Consider the following 11,143-nt stretch of genomic DNA (forward strand, 5'->3'; position numbering starts at 1 on the left):
AGAAATGTATCCATTTCATCTGTTATCCATTTTATCAGTGTATAAATGTTTATAGTATTTCCATACTTCTTTATATTTTTGTGGCACAAGTTATAAAGTCTCCTTTTTCATTTATAATGTTATTCCTACATTTATCTGTCTTTTTTTTCTTAATCTACATAAAGACTTGTCAGTTTTGTTGATCTTTCCTCAAAACCAACTTTCTTTGATCTTTTCTGTTGCTTTTCTAGTCTCTAATTAGATTTATTTCTGCCCTAATAATTATTATTTTCTTCCTTTGCTAACTATGGGCTTAGTTTAGTCTTCATTTTCTGGCCTGTTAAGGTGTAAAAATAGGTTGACTATTTGAATTTTTTCTTTTTTCTTAATTTAGGTGTTTATTGCCTTCAAATTTCCTTTTAGTACTGCTTTACTGCATCACATATGTTTTGGTATGATGTGTTTTTATTTTAATGGCTTTCAATATATATTTGTTTTCTTTTTGTAGCAATAGGTGGTTCAACAGTGTTTTCTTTATGTCTACATTTTTGTGAATTTTCCAATTTTTCTTCTATTATAAATTTCCAGTTTTATATCATTGTAATTGAAAAAAGATACTTGATATTTTTTCAGTCTTACTGAATTTTTTATGATTTGTTTTGTGGACTAACATGTGATATGTCCTGGAGAATATTCTGTGTACTCTTGAGAAGAATGTAATTTTTTGTTGCTATTGATGAAATGTTCTGTATATGTCTGTTTACTCTATTGGTTTAAAAGCAGAATTTTCAATAATAAGTTTTGAATTAAAATTCTGCAAGTCATATAAGTTTGTTTCACTTAAACACATGCATACATATAATTATTCATTCCACAATTCCCTTTTTGTCAAGTAAATTTTAGAGAAAAAAGTATTGTTCACAATAAAAAATTTTTATTAAACATGAGGAAATTTAAAGCTAAATTAATCAGAATCACAATAGATTATATAGTTCACTCCACAAATAATCATTCTATACTAGAGAATGAGTATGAATACATTTAATTAGTAAACTCTAGGAGAATATATACCAAAAATTATATAATTAATTTTATGGACCATATATTTTATTGTTGAAGCAAGTTTTTGATTTATTCATAGAATTCAGTCACTATTTATATTGCACAGTTCTGCACACACACAAAAAAAACAATGAAGATGGATACTTACAAGATACTGATATCTCTTTTTAGCTTAAAATATCACAGATCAAGTCAGGCCCTAGTTAGTCTCTATTTTTTGACACACAGAAAATGTTTTTCTGAATTCTCTTTCAAGTTGACCTATTTCTCTTTCAATCTTGACCTATTACTAAAGTAGCCTCCATCATTCATTCATGGAAATGACTGTAGATACATGGGTTATGTTTCTCTCCCCAGGTGACTGCAAAACTTGGAAAGGCAAAACTCTTTTAGATTTTTCATGACCACCATAAGTCTCAGTTTTTTTCTATTGCAAGCCTCTTCTCAGTAAACTCTTCAAAGAAATACCGATATTTCCATCTTTAGTGTCTTCATTAGACTTCCTCTTGTTACCTAGAAATAGCACAGAAACTATTTCTTATCTAAGCCTTGGTCTCTGTTTTCATAATTAAACTTGGGGTTTCCCTAAGTCTCCTGATGTAAGCATTGATGAGGGGAGGGTGGTTTTCCTCTCTCTTCCTAGTGGCAACACAGATTACTTTTTAAAGCTGAATTCACTTAATAATATATCATTTTAAAATGATTTATCCTACATTAAAAATAAAAAGCTTTGTCATTTCTGCTTTGTTTATTATTATTAGGAGAAATACAATTGAAGATACCAGAAAAGAACTGGAATTTTGTCTATTACTTTTATTGATCTTAATGCAATAATTGTAATAAACTATTTCTTCTTCTTCAGAGCAGGTAACTGAATTTGCCTTTTTTAAAAACATGGAATTAAAAAAAATATATTGTAAATTACTTAATTCAATGTTTTTGCATTCCTTTTAGGAACCTTATGTCTAACTCATTCTCTAAGTTAGACCATGAAAAAGAAATTACATGTAAACAGCAAAAAACGAAAAGGGGGGACTGGGATAAGTATACGAGACACTAGAACAGGGGTGTCAAACTCATTTTCACCAGGGGCCACATCAGCCTCGCAGTTACCTTCAAAGGGCTGAATGTAATTTTAGTTCTGTATAAATGTAACTATTCCTTAACAGTTAAGTGAGAGCTTGGTGCTGCCAGGTAGAAACAAGGTGTCAGGCTGGGTAAAACACAGTGGAGGGCCGGATTCGGCCTCTAGGCCTTGTGTTTGCCATCTGTGTACTAGAGTTTGAGTTTGTGGCATCTGAGACTATACTAGAAATAAACAGGGGTCCTGAGAGTGAGGCTTCATATCAAAAGTCAGTATGAGGTAAAGACACTGAGGAAGCTTAGTGTAACAGAATGAGCTTTCAGTTTGCTATTTCAAATATTTGGTTCAAAGGCATACTCTATTACTTAGTGACATGAGCTTGGGTACTTTATTCTTCTGTAAAATTGAATTAACACTGATTCTATTATTGGCAGATTATGGGAATATAATGAGATTTTTAAAGCAATTTTATTGAAGTAAAATACTAAAATATAATACACCAATTTTAAGTGTATAGTTGGTGAGTATTAAATACATTACAGCATATAATTACCACTGCTATAACAATACAGAACTTTCCAAAATTTCCCTCTTGCCCTGGCAGTTGGTCAGCTCTTCCCAAACCCAGCCTTGGGCAACTACTGATCTGCTTTCCAACAATCTGGTTGTATATGTTCTAAATTTTATGTGAATGGAGTCATATAGTATATAATTTATGGTGTCTGGTTTTATCATTTTGTTTTTGATATTGTTGTATATACCCTATCTGAGTTTTTGTTTGTTTTGCTTGTTAATCACTAAGCATCCTATTATATGAATATACCACAATTTGTTTATATATTATTTCTTGATAGCTGAAGGCTGTTTCCCATTTGAAGTTATTTATGAAGAAGTTGCTGTTGACATTCAGATTTAAATCTTCCTATGGGCATGTTTTAATTTGTCTTGATTAAATAACAATAAGTGGGAATGTTGGGTTTCATGATATGTGTGTTAACCTTTATAAGTACTGAGCTATTTTCCAAAGTAGATTTATAATTTTGAATTTCTATTAGAAATGTAAGAGCTTTTCAGTTGCTCAATCATCAACAACATGTAGTAAAAAAATAGATACTTTTGGGGTGTCAGAATATTCAATTGTGGTTATAATTTACATGTCATTAGAGTTGTTGAAAATGCCATGTACCTATTTGCCATATATGGATCTTTGGCAAATTGTTTAAATCACTTGAATATTTACTTATTGGATAGCCTGCCTAATTACTGAGAGGAATCATTCCTCATACATTTGGGATGTAAGTATTTTATGGGATGTGAACTTTAGCAAATATTTTATTTAAGAACCTAGAATACATAAATATTTCTAAAAAATCAGGAGGATCTGATTTTGAAGGACTTGAAGTCTGAAAAACAAATCTCACTGCAAAGGAATCTCAAAACACTTGAAAAAAAATCTTTATAAAGACATGATTGCAATTACTTTCAATGTTGCTTAATGAATCTAGTTATAAAACAATCCACTGTTCCTGAATCAAATCTAGAGGAATGTTTGTAGTACTATTTACTACCATGGAGGGCACAGCAGTGTCACATCAAACATTTGCAAAATTTTCTTTGTATCCCTTATTTAAATCTTGGAACATTGGACTAAAAAGACAAGCAAATATCAGAGTATTTAACAGCCCAGACCTTGGAGACAGACACGCTATTGATTACTCCTGACACCACCATTAGTAACTTTGTGAACATTTAATTTACTACTCAAAGTTTCAGTTTCTTCATTTTCAAAATGAAGAAATAATACTCCTTACTTCATAAAGTCATTGTGAAAATAAGAGAGACAGCACATGTAAAACATTCAGGGTAATAGTTGGCACACACTAAGTGCATAAAATCATTTAGCTCATTATTTAGATAATTATTATCAGGTTCCATGAAAATGTGAAGCTTAAACGTCAGCATAAATTATTTGTAAACGTGAGCAGGCAAACAATGAAATAAAAAAACAGAATTCATTTGTGTGGTTAATTTTACAAATATGTCTCTAAGATTTTATTTTTTCATGACATTTAAATTATTTCAAACCTCTTCTCTGTCATATCTCAAGTGACTGAGGTGCTACATCTTACAGTATGAAGTCAGTGGCCCTAATAACTCATCTAAACTCATCTTCCTTCTTCCTTTTTTATATAGTACACATTCACACTTTTTTGTACTCCAAAAATTAAAAAAAGACCAAAACTAGTGATTTTCTAACATTTCTCATGGTTTTTATTTAGATTTTATTTAATTGAAGTGTAGAGGGAATCGTTCCTTGGGAGTTATTATTGGCACACACATGGAGCTCAGAGCAAAGGAGTTGGGCTGGCTCTGAATGTCATGCAGGAACACAAAGAACGGTGCTGCAGGCAGCTAGGAAACCAGACTTCAGTGTCAAAGGCAGTCACTGTGGGCAGCTTTTAAGGAGCAAAGTTTATCTTGGTTATGCACTTTTGGCCTGTGGACTGTAACTACAGATAAGATTAAGAGATAATCCATTAAAAAATATCTGGACAAGTTATTTAGTCTGAATTTTTAAGGGAATAAAATAACTTGTGGAAAATATTAAAACCTTTAACTAAAGATAAATTTATATATACATATGTAGAAATATTATGTAAAAGTACTGCAACTATTTAAATGTTCCACGTCCAATTGTGTATACATACAGATAAGTACATACTGATGTACATTGCATGTATGTTGTTACTTTATGTGCCTTGTATTAGAATATTGATAGTATTCTAGAATATGCCACACACTAGAATATTGGTAACATCTCTAGCCAAGTGTGATGAGGAATTTGGGCCCAGGTCAGCCCTCTCCTACTTTCATCTTCTAGTTTCCAGCCACTCTGATCTGCTTCTATATCCCTCATTGATTAAATCTCATCTCTTAATGCCCAGACTTTTCTTCAGTTCAGAGCTAATACATTATTACTAGATTTCTTAAGCCCAATAGCTAAAGTACTCCCAAGTTAAATTGTGAATGCACATAGACTTCATCAGCAGTGTTTGCAATGTGTAGTGACGTTTACTTCTCTTTTCTTTTGCTTGAGTATTTTTAAATGTGACCACTGCTGGGGATGTTTTGTAAATGCCCTCCAGAAAAATGTCTGGCTGAAAATTTCCGTGAATTCCTGTCTGTAGCTGAAATGGCAGAACTTTTAAAGTTCTGTGGCTTTAGCCAAGCAAAGAAAAACTGCCAAACTAATTTTGTCTTTAAAGGCTCTGTCTGACTAAGCCTAAGCACCTTTTTCATGATTGTGCCCTTGTTTATCTTTTTTCATCCACCCACCCAAAGTACTGCAACTATTTAAGGGCTTCATGTCCAATTGCTCATGGCTCATTCAAACAGTGGTACTGTTTCCTTCATTCAAAATTGTCAGGGAGAACTTGATTCTATTTTTTCCACATTTTAAAATTTTCATGAGAACATTTAACATGATATCCACCTTTATAATTTTTTAAATGAACAATAATGTATTGTTAACTACAGACACATGTTGTACCATGATCTCTAAAATTTATTCATCTTTCATAATTAAAACTCTATACCCATTGAACAGCACCCCTATTGCATCCTTCCCCTGATCCCCACAAAAATTATTTTACTCTCTGTTTCTGTGAGGTTGACCATTTTAGAAACCTCATGTAAGTGGAATCATGCAGTCTTTATCCTTCTGTGATTGCCTTATTTAACTTAGCATAATGTCCTCCAGGTTCACAGTGTTTTTTGTTCTGTTTTTTTTTTCCATCCTATAGAAGAAAAGTGAAGATCTGTAACTATCTCTCTTAGTGGTCTGCCAACAAGTGACTATGCTAAACATTTTTATTTGCCCATACTTTATGCAAGTCTCCTACTGGGCACCTCCTTGGGTTTAATGCTCATTTAATCACCTTAAATTATTTTCAAAGACTCAATTAATGCTTGAGACAAAGTGCTAAGATGGAAAAGGTTAAAACCAACAAAACAAACCTGGATTTGGCCTAGTATAAAGTACAACCTGAAATAAATCACCAACGAAGGATAATTAGAATTTATTTTCTTCTCTCTAGCATTTTAATTTTATTCAACATATAAGATAACAAACAATTAAATAAATGGCATTCAGTTAATATGTCATTGAAATTTTCACTAGTGAAACAAGAACATTTTACCCTTACATTTTAGTCTATAGTAAATTTTGAAAATAAATAGTTGAAAAGCCTGATCAAGCAAAACCTCAACCAAGACAACTTCTCACGCATGATTGGTGTTTACCCTGTTGGTTGAGCCCCACTGTGAAGTCTACCAAGAATAACAGGGCCATTGATTTAATCCCTTTCTGGCAGGCCTTTCACTGAAATTTAATTATGTTGCTTTTTGTCTGCAACCTTTCCCCAAGGTTTCTGTGATATTAGAATACCTCCTTTAAGTGTTATGAAAAGTGCATTAAAGGGTTTTTCCTCTGATTATTTCATAACATAACATAGCAGTTCCTTCTGCCAGCAAGCCCACACAACTGTTTTCAATAAATGAAAGTTTTCTTTTTTACATTTTATAAAGTGTAGATTAAACATTAATTAGTCATAGCTGAATTTCAACATTTTCAACTTCTTACAGCTAGTTCTCAAACAACACAAATAAGGTCCTATAATGTGTGAACAATGGCATAGTTTTAGGCTTCAGAAAGGGCAAGGATGCTTGGTTAAGTCAATCTTAAACTATTTTGCAATGATTTCATGCTAAGCAATTATTTATATATTCCTTAAATGATGGGAGTTTCAAAGACATGAGGGAGTGTGTATTTTTATAGCTAGAAAATTTTTATTAAATGAGTATGACTTTCTGTATTTCTTCCTCCCTCCTCTTCAAACTCATAAAATTGAAAAAGGCCAACAGAAATGCACTCTAACCATAGTAGCTTCCACATTATATGGTCACCGGTGTCAATTCTTGTCATTTTTGTTTACTATCATGGGCTTGTCACAGACTCAGTATTTCCAAAAATAATTGAAAATGAAAACAAACTTTTGTATGTGTCCTTTTTATCCCCAGTAATGTGTCAGCCTGGGAAAATGCTCTTTTTGAAAAGAAAACAGAGCTGACATATAATTGTTGCCTTTACCCCAGCTGTTACTGACATTACATGCTGAACCTTCCTTGGAGACAGAAAACCAATTTTGATGTGACACTCTGAAAAGTCACCACTGGTACTTTACAAATAGTTCAAGGTCACAGAGACTTTGCAGGAGACACTCTCAGGTAAACCTCTGGAGGGCTTTATTTTTCCCCTTGGGGAAAGCTGTGTCTGTATTGATTTTGCAAATTACAGACTTAAAGTCTAACAAAGGAAAAGCTATCAGGAGAAAAAACAACTTACTACAAAATCAATGCTTTTGCACTGAAGTTTTAAGAAAGCAATTCCATACAAGTATTATGACTAAAAAGAAGTTTAAATTTTGAAATCTGTAACTGGGAATAGACAAACTTAATATAATATCTTAATAATAGAACATTTGATAAAGGATTTAACTTTTAATACTTAAGTTAATTCAATTTTTTTATTTAAAGAAAGCCTTTCCATTTAGAGCATCCTATCCATCTCACAGATATTTGCATTTTAGTGCTACTGTAACATCCATAATTTAATCAGCAATATATTACTTAACAATATTTTAATCAAGCTAAATTTTTATTATCATCAGCACCAAGTGGCATTGTGTAGGTTTCATTTCCGATTAGTGATTTCTGGGAAAAACTAAAATGCTCACTTTTTTTTTTTTAAGTTACTAAAACTTTAAGTCAGCCAGTCCTCTAAGGAATCTCAATTTATTAACCTAACAAAGGATCAAAACTTCAGTGGCCACATTTTTTTTCTAAGCTTGCTGACCATCTAAGGTACACGGTCATACACCAAAATGGTTAATGTGAACTCAGATATTGAACTGAATTAGCCTCATGATCATGCTTTATCTCTGTTAATTCTGTCTCTTTATTCTCTCATTTCAATACACTAGGAAATTTATACTTACCCACATGGGTTGAGTTTATAAAGACTAATTTTTTAACAAAATTCCACTAAGAAAAAAAACAGCCACATGGAAAATAAGGGACTCTTATCTATGCTCTCTTTTATCATCGTCATTTAATAATATTCTCATTGTTTGAGACTTTAGGGCACAAAGCAAAATATTTAATTTGTAGAGTGTGTGATTCACATTCATATTACTTCTATTTCAGAGAGAGAGAGAGATAGCCACATTTTATATGTCAAGTCATTTTCTTCTGTTTTAAATTGAAATAGGTAGATAGATAGATAAGTAGATAGGTGATAGGTAGGTAGATAGATAGATAGATAGATGATAGATAAGCTCACCCCACTTAATCTAAGAAACAAGGTTTATAACAAGTATCTATTATGACTGAATCTGTAAAGGAATAATGGCAAATACCATTCAATTTAGCAAATATTTAATGCAGAATATAACAAAATATTGTATTTGCATTGCAATAATAAATAATTACATATTCCCTAACTTACAAACATTTAATGTGTTTGTAATTATAATCATTTATCATTTTGTATCTGCAATCTTAAAAAAGGTGGGAAACTACAATTAATACAAATGAAGAAACTAACCACAATAAAAATAAGATGATTTGCCCAAGTTTTTATGGGAATTGGCACTAAGTGAAAAATTCAGAACTTGAACCATAGTCTATTGGACCTATAAATACATTTTTGGTACATTAAACCAAATTAGTGCATAAAATAACTTAGCAATTACACAAATCACTTTATTAATGAACAAGATGTGATTATTTTTATTTCAGATATAAACAGTTCTATGGAAATTGAAAACTGTGTCATTTGCATCATAGAAACATTTAGGAGAAAATACTAGCTTTATTACAAACTTTAAGGTCAAGGTAAGAAATATGAGACATAGGAACATTGAGGCAAAACAAAATCCAGGTAAGTAGAAAAATGGAAGAAAGGTGATTTTGCAGACTATTGATTTGTTTATTTATTTATTATTTATTATGGAACACTTCATGAGTTTGCGTGTCATCCTTGTGCAGGGTCCACGCTAATCTTCTCCGGGTCATTTCAGTTTGAGTACATGTGCAAGCACCATTTATTATTTTTGACCAGTAAGTTACCATCTCATTACTTTAGAGTACAATACAGGATGTCAGGTTAGGTAGTGTGTGTGTGTGTGTGTGTGTGTGTGTGTAAATGAATCAGGTTGGCATTATTATAATGCATTTTTCATTGTTATTTTTCTTTGAATGAGGGGGTCCCTAAGGTTATCACTGAAGATAGAAAAAAGAGTGAACCATACAGTTAATCTTACAATTTGAGAGTAAAGAATCTTAAGGAAAGAAAATTAAGAAGGTGATTGTAACAGCTCAGACAATATATATAATGGACCTGAACCAAAAATGTTTTATTGTGGGAAGTAAAAGAAATGGATAGGTTTAGCTTCAAGGCACTTAATAGGTATGATGTTGAATATTAGGAAGAATGAAGGTGATAAGAATGCAATTGGGAATTCAAATGTGGGGATGATTTTTGCATTAGGGAATTAAGTCATTCTTCTACATCTCTCATGGTATTCAGAATATTGCTTGTCCTTCAAATTCATTTCAAAATATCACTGATTCAGTTACATAATTAAGATAAACAGAGTCCTTCATGTAAAAGTGTGAGAAATTAAGTAATAAAGTGGAAAAACAAGAAATCTTGTCAGTTAAGAACTTCAATCTCAAATCTGCATAAATGATTTGGAGGAATTTACCCTAATAAAGACATAACTACTTTATGTAGAGAAGAAGATGTGGTAACAATACAAGGTCTGTACAGAAAAAGTCCAACCATTATTAATACAATGAGAACTGTTTGTGTGACATGGATGTAACCTGGAAGCCAAGGAGAGTGGACTGGAATGTACATGTGTGAAAGATGACTTCACTGTGCTAGTCAGTGGGGGTGGTAGATGTGGTTAGTGAGCATGTGTACTGTGGGATCGTTGCATTCAAAATGAGCAAGTAGAGCAACAAATAGGCATCAAATTTTGTGTTAAGCTTGATCATTCTTCCATGGAAACTATTTGGGTGACTCAGAAAGCCACAGCTACTGGCAACCAGCGATTGCCAGCAGCTCCAACGTGACAATGCGCCTGCTTGTGAATCTCATTTCATGTAGAGATTTTTGGCAAAATATCAAATCATCCAGATGACTCAGTCCCCCTACAGACCAGGTTTGGCACCCTGTGACTTCTGGCTTTTACCAAAACTAAAATCACCTTTGAAAGGGAAGAGATTTCAGACTGTTGATGAGATTCAGGAAAATACAATGGGGCAGCTGATGGCAATTGGGAGAGTTATGTGAGGTCCCAAGGTGCCTACTTTGAAGAGGACTGAGGCATCATTGTCCTGTGTGCAATGTTTCTTGTATCTTCTTCAATAAATATCTCTATTTTTCATATTACATGGCTCAATACCTTCTGGATAGGCCTCGATTATGTCTATTTTGATAGTGAAAGGAGATTACAAAGATAAAGAATATATAACATGATGCCTGACAGAAAAAGTTATTAAACAAATACTGAATTTATTTCTTCCTTTTATGTACTGTGAAGGTCATACTTTTATTTAGATTAGGGGTTCCACAGATTTCCTATAAAATCTCAGTGTCTCTGAGCATTAGCTTAGGTTGTTATAATGAAATATCATAGGCCAAGGGCTTATAATCAACAGAAATTTATTTCTTATAGTTCTGGAGGCTGAAAGTTTGAGATCAGGGTAGCAGCATGATTAGGTTCCCATGAGAAACCTCTTCTGGCTTTCAGATTGCTGTTTTCTCATTGTATCCCCACATGGTGGAAAGAGGGAAGAGCAGCTCTCTGGGGTGCCTATTATAAGGGCACTAATCCTACTCATAAAGATTCTATCTTAAGGACTTAATCAATTCCTAAAGATGCCACCTCC

General features: G+C 32.6%; 1 pseudogene; it reads right to left on the bottom strand.

Moving 5' to 3' along the window:
- Positions 1 to 9,187: 9,187 nt before the first annotated feature.
- LOC112321569 (U6 spliceosomal RNA) lies at positions 9,188 to 9,285 on the bottom strand (annotated as a pseudogene).
- Between the last annotated feature and the right edge of the window lie 1,858 nt (positions 9,286 to 11,143).

This window comes from Desmodus rotundus, chromosome 13, assembly GCF_022682495.2.
Source record: "Desmodus rotundus isolate HL8 chromosome 13, HLdesRot8A.1, whole genome shotgun sequence".
NCBI lineage: Eukaryota > Metazoa > Chordata > Mammalia > Chiroptera > Phyllostomidae > Desmodus > Desmodus rotundus.